The sequence below is a fragment of the Myodes glareolus genome, chromosome X (genome assembly GCF_982192425.1).
Source record: "Myodes glareolus chromosome X, mMyoGla1.1, whole genome shotgun sequence".
Lineage (NCBI taxonomy): Eukaryota > Metazoa > Chordata > Mammalia > Rodentia > Cricetidae > Myodes > Myodes glareolus.
The window spans coordinates 1705151-1712110 of NC_142053.1; positions in this window are offsets into that span (position 1 = coordinate 1705151).

The window sequence follows — 6960 nt, forward strand, 5'->3', positions numbered from 1 at the left end:
ACCTCACTCAGTAAAGCGTTTTCTATGTCCATCCATTTGCATGCAAAATTCAAGATGTCATTATTTTTTACCGCTGAGTAAAACTCTAATGTGTATATGTTCCACACCTTTTTTAACCATTCTTCTATTGAGGGGCACCTAGGCTGTTTCCAGGTTCTGGCTATTACAAATAGTGCTGCTATGAACATAGTTGAACAAACGCTTTTGTAGTATGTTCGGGAATCTCTAGGGTATATTCCCAAGAGAGGAATTGCTGGGTCCTGAGGGAGGTTGACTCCCAGTTTCCTGAGAAACCGCCACACTGATTTCCACAGTGGCTGCACAAGTTTGCATTCCCACCAACAATGGATGAGTGTTCCCCTCATTCCACATCCTCTCCAGCATAGGCTATCATTGGTGTTTTTGAGTTTAGCTATTCTGACAGGTGTAAGATGGTATCTCAAAGTGGTTTTGATTTGCATTTCCCTGATCGCTAAGGAGGTTGAACATGACCTTAAGTGTCTTCTGGCCATTCGAAGTTCATCTGTTGTGAATTCTCTGTTCAGATCAGTACCCCATTTTTTAATTGGGTTAATTAGAGTTTTAGTGTCTAGTTTCTTGAGTTCTTTGTATATTCTGGAGATCAGACCTTTGTCTGATGAGGGGTTGGTGAAGATCTTCTCCCAGTCAGAAGGCAGCCTTTTTGTCTTACTGACAGTGTCCTTTGCTTTACAGAAGCTTCTCAGTTTCAGCAGGTCCCATTTATTCATTGTTTCTCTTATTGTCTGTGCTACTGGGGTCCTACTTAGGAAGTGGCCTCCTGTGCCTATATCTTGTAGACTACTTCCCACTTTCTCTTCTATCAGGTTCAAAGTGGACAGATTGATGTTGATGTCTTTAATCCATTTGGACTTGAGTTTTGTGCATGGTGATAGATATGGATCTATTTTCATTCTTCTACAGGTTGACATCCAGTTATGCCAGCACCATTTGTTAAAGACGCTTTCCTTCTTCCATTGTATACCTTTAGCTCCCTTGTCAAAAATTAGGTGTTCATAGGTTTGAGGGTTAGTATCTGGGTCTTCTATTCGATTCCATATGTCGACTTCTCTGTTCATATGCCAATACCAGGCTGTTTTCAATACTGTAGTTCTGTAATAGAGTTTGAAGTCAGGGATAGTAATGCCTCCAGAAGTTCCTTTCTTGTATAAGATTGTTTTGGCTATCCTGGGTTTTTTGTTTTTCCATATAAACTTGATTATTGTTCTCTCAAGGTCTGTGAAGAAGTTTGATGGGATTTTGATGGGGATTGCATTGAATCTATAGATTGCTTTTGGTAGAATTGCCATTTTTACTATGTTGATTCTCCCAATCCAAGAGCAGGGGAGGTCTTTCCATTTTCTGGTATCCTCCTCAATTTCTCTTTTCAAAGGCTTAAAGTTCTTGTCAAATAGGTCTTTCACATCCTTGGTTAGAGTAACCCCAAGATATTTTATGCTATTTGTGGCTATCGTGAAAGGTGATGTTTCTCTGATTTTCCTCTCCGTTTCTTTATCCTTTGTGTATAGGAGTGCCACTGATTTTTTGGAGTTGATCTTGTATCCTGCCACGTTACTAAAGGTGTTTATCAGCTGTAGGAGTTCTTTGGTAGAGTTTTTGGGGTCGCTTATGTACACTATCATATCGTCAGCAAATAACGAAAGTTTCACTTCATCCTTTCCAATTCGAATCCCCTTGATCCCCTTATGTTGTCTTATTGCTATTGCTAGAACTTCAAGCACTATATTGAAGAGGTATGGAGAGAGTGGACAGCCTTGTAAACTGTCACTTCTACAAGATCCTTAATTCACTTATATGCAGTCTTACAAGAAAGTTCAGTATCAGGTGGTTGTCTTGTTAGCTATTCTGCCATTTTAAATATAACCCGTTTTGATATTCATGTATGTAGTCATATATTAAAGGGAAATTAGAATTTCTGAATGAGTAATAAAGATGTGAGCTTTTTTTTCTTTAAGGAGAACAAAGCAGAATCATTTTTATCTAAGTAATTTTTTTTTTTTTTGGTTTTTAGAGACAGGGTGTTGTAATAAGGCCGCTCCTATTACAACAGGGTTTCTCTGTAGCTTTGGAGACTGTCCTGGAACTAGCTCTTGTAGACCAGGCTGGCCTCGAACTCACAGAGATCCACCTGCTGCTACCTCCTGAGTGCTGGGATTAAAGATGTGTGCACCACAGCCCGACTGAATCATTTCTAAGTGATGGTTTTGATACAAGCATAAATACACAGAAAAGAGGCTATTCTTCTCAGAGAAAAACCAATAGCTAATTTGGTTCATTAAGATACATTTTACAGCCACGTTGATGTGTATGGCATTGATTCCAGAAAATTCTAGTGCTTCACTGGATCTCCCATTTCGAGGCACCCCCATCACTGCCAGCTGATGAACTATGATGTTAGACTCATGGAGACCGCTGCACAGACAGTTTCCCCAATGCCACATGGGAAAAAAGGAATATTAGCATCTTTTCTGCAAATGGCTAGTAAGCCTTAAAAGTCCTGTGATATACTTTTAAATCTGCTGGTTTTGGGGCAAAGTACTTTCACTAGTCATTGATTCAGCCAAATAGTCATGCTCCAACTGGCTTAAAGAGTTTTCACTCCTAATTTCTCATCTCCTAATCATTCCCCCCTCACACAGCAAGGGGGTAATTTCGGCCTGGTCTCCAGTAATTTGGGGTGTGTGTATGTGGAAACTCGGACTCTTAAAGCTTCCAGAGATCTGAAAAGCACTAAACACAATGAACCATGTTGAAGAGAAGTAACAGGCTGCTAGCTCTCTAGGGTGGCTCTTGGCTGGTACAAGTGTCCTTTACTGCTATTACCGCTCCCTCTTCATGGGGTGGCCCTTGTGCCAGAATATGTGTACAAACAATGAAGACTATGACATATGCCCACATTTCTGCCAGGAGTCAGGTGGATTTTGGTAAAAATGTCTGGCAGAAGATGCTAACACGACCAGCTCTCAACAGAATCATGGGGTATTCAGTCTAACTATGTGTACTTTTGGACAGACATGGACTTTGTGGGAAGTGTTCTTTGTGACCTTCATGGGGATAGGTATTTCTTCCATCTCTACCAGAGGTTTCCACATTTGCACGCTGGATCTGGGAGCCCTTCCCGAGAAATACCCAATGAGACATGGTCTTAGGGCCTTGTGTCATAAAAACAGAATGTTGTCTCCTATTTTCTATACCCAAATATAGCCCAAGCCTTGGCTCCCTGAAATACTCTTACATTTTGCCATTTGCTCTTTTGTTTGAAAGGATCCAGTTGTTTTTGAGACAGGTCTATGTATCCCTATGTATTAGCTGGTTTTGTACATCAACTTGACACAAATTAGAGTCATCAGACAAAAAGACACCCCAGTTGAGGAACGGCTTCCATAAGATCCAGCTGTAAGGCATTTTCTCAATTAGTGACCAATGGGAGAGAGCATAGCCCATTGTGAATGCTGTTATTCCCTGGGCTGGTAGTCCTGGGTTCTATAAGAAAGCAGGCTGAGCAAGCCATGGGAAGAAAGCCAGTAAGCAGCACTCCTCCATGGCCTCTACAGCAATCAGCTCCTGCCTTCAGGATTCTGCCCTGTTTAAATTCCTGTCCTGACTTCATTTGGTGATAAACAGCAACGTGGAAGTATAAGTTGAAGAAACCCTTTCCTCCCCAGCCTGCTTTTTAGTCATGGTGTTTTTTGTCACAGTAACAGAAACCCTAACTAAGACAAACTGGTACCAGCACAGTGGGATGTTACTGTGACACACCCGATCATGATTTTGGGAGGACTGTGGAAGGACTTTGGAACTTTGGATTAGAAGAGCCATTGAGTGTTGAGAGTTCAGTAAGATGTTCTGTGGGAGCCTGGAAGACAAGAATGTTGAGAGCAGTGCACAAAATAGAGGCCTGGCTTGTAAAATTTCAGAGGAAGATTAAAGACTATCAGGGTTATTTGCTATTTTGATTTAAAATTCTGTGGTTCTGGCTAGCTGTGACTGAATAATCAGCTGTGATTAACAAGATACCAGAACTACTGGTGTGAAATCTTTACATTACTGGAACAATCTATGCTGGTTAGCTGGAACTAAGAAATTAGCATTGATTAAGAAGAGACCAGCATCCCAAAAGAAGTGAAGTCTTTTGGGAACTGTTTTCAGAGAACACAGAGAAGCTGTGTTCCAGCTGTGGTCAAGGTTGTATCTTACACTGGCAGTCAGACTTGGTAATGGGTAAGAGTTACCCAGGTAGTACTGGTTTTGAAAGTAGGAATGGGTGGGTCATGGAGAACAGCTGGGGCTTGGCGGTAGGAGACCAGGAGAGGTCAACAGAGGCCATTGGTGAAGGTGCAGCCTCAGTGAGTGGTAGTTGAAGGCCCAGGACTGAAGGGGTCATGCAAAAACATTGAGGCTTGGCATCATGAAGAGAGCCTATGAGAGGCTATTGGTGTAAGTGTAGTCCAGTTATAGCAGAAGACTCGGCATTTTAGAGATGCCAGTACAATGGGGTATGACCACTAAGAACAGCGGGAACAGCGGAGTGGAGCATGCCAGAACCTAGAAGACAAGCTGTGTGCTACAGAGAGCAGAGGTGGAAAAGTGACCCAAGTGGTTTGGAGGAGCACAGAAGATTATGAATGAATCCCAGACCTTGGATGGTTGGAATTTGAGATTTCATTGATTTATTGTAACTAACTGTGCCCTGATTTTTTCCTCTTGAAGTAAGAAAGTATTTTTTTACTGGAGCCCACAGTTGAAAGACTTTGAATTTTAAAAGAGATTGGATATTTTAAAGGAACTGAAATTTTAATATACTTAAATCTTTAAAATCTGTGTAACTTTTAAAGTTATTTGTGTTTTTAACATGAGATCTTGGGGATGAATAAGAAAGGAAGGGCTGTGGTTTAATAGAGATGTGTTTGTGTGTTGACAAGGGGTCAGTTGTACTGGCTGGTTTTGTGTGTCAGCTTGACATAGAGTCATTACAGAGGAAGGAGCCTCACTTTAGGAGTTGCTTCCATGAGATCCAGCTGGAAGGCATTTTCTCATTTAGTGATCAGTGTGGGAGGGCCATCCCTGACCTGGTGGTCCTGGGCTCTATAAGAAACTAGGATGAAGGAAGTCAGTAAGCAGGACCCCTCCATGGCCTCTGAAGCAATCAGTTCCTGCCTCTGGAATCCTGCCCTGGTTGAGTTCTTGTCCTGACTTCCTTTGGCAATGAACAGCAATGTGGAAGTGTAACTAAACAAACTCTTATCTCTCCAACTTGCTTTTTGGTCATGGTGTTTTGTTTCAGCAATAGAAACCCTAACCAAGACACTCTAGCTAGTCTGGAACATGCTATATAGGTCCAGACTGCCTCAAACTCAGAGATATGCCTGCCTCTGTGTATGATTCAGTGCCATAGTAAAGGTGTGTGCTCCAAGCTTGGCTCAAGGAGCTAGGCTTTTGTTTTGTTTATCAAAACAGAGTTTTTCTGTGTAGCCCTGGATGCCCTGAAACTTTCTTTGTAGACCAGGGTGGCCTCAAACTTAGAGATCTGTCTGCCTCTGCCTTCCAAGTGCTAAGATTAAAGGTATCTGCCACCTCTTTCTACCAGGAGCTAGTTTTTAATGTTTCTTTGCTTGTTTGTTTTTTTGAGACAGGGTTTCTTTGTGTAACAGCTCAGACTGTCCCGGAACTAGCTCTTGTAGACCAGGCTGGCCTCGAACTCACAAAGATCCATCTGTCTCTGCCTCTGGAGTGCTGGGATTAAAGGTGTGCATCACTGCCTGGCCAGGAGCTAGCTTTTTAAAGGGCAGGGGAGTGAACTATTAATCCAATACTCAAAAGAAGCTATAGAAGTGTTTGTGAATGCTTTCCTGTCTATGACAGGGGCTCACAAAATATATACAGACAATGTTCCATGTTAAAGAATCTGTTCTAGGTAGCTGAGAGGCCCCTACATGGATGCAATTGTTTAACAAAGGTATGCTGAACTGTTAGTAGGCTACATAGAGAACATGGTGCATCTCCAGTCAAGCAAAACAAAAACACTTTCTATCAAAAAAATCTACTAAAACCAACTTACAAATCCTTACCCAATGTATCCAACACACCTTTTGGGTAGTGTTTCTCCACGGTGATAATTCAGCCAGATGTGGCTTTTGCATTGGAAATGATGGTGGCAGTGTCAAGAGGGTTAATGGTAAACAAGTCAATGACACGGATAGCGATATCTGGAGAATAATAATATCAGCTTAGTGTAAGAAACAGACTCAGAATAAGGAATATTCAGAGGTTGAAATGTAAAGATCAGTCTGGGTATATCACAAAGCTGACATTTTACCACTTTCCAGTTTGTAACTTCAATGTTTACACAATCAACTGAAATACTTTAGAGAGCTCATCAGCAGTCACTAGGTTTTACGCAGAGTGACTCTTGCTCCAATAAACTATGACCTTATCATTGTCACTGTTGTGCACAACCTGGTATAGCACTAACAAAACAAAATGTGGTTACTGTGGAAAGATATATCTCAAAGACAAATTGCACTTGACCTAACACTAACAAATTTATTAGTTAATTAATTCACCTACAATCCAGGTGCAGTGGTACACATCTTAATTCCCAGCCACTCAGGAACCAGAAGCAGGAAGATTTCAAACTTAAGGACAGCATTTTGGCAATTTGGTGAGAACTTAGCTTGAAATAAAACTTTAAGAAGGGGCTGACATTTGTATAGGCTAGATAGCTTCTCTGGTAAAGGTGCTGGTCAATAAGCCCAATGACCTGGACCCACATAGTGGGAGGAAGAGAACCAACTACACCTCAGTGTTGTCCTCTGACCTCTACACCTGCATGCAGTGGTGCACCTGCCATACACAAAGACGCAAATGATAAATAAAAATGAGAAAAGGACTGCCAATGTACCTAGAGATAGAGTATTTGCT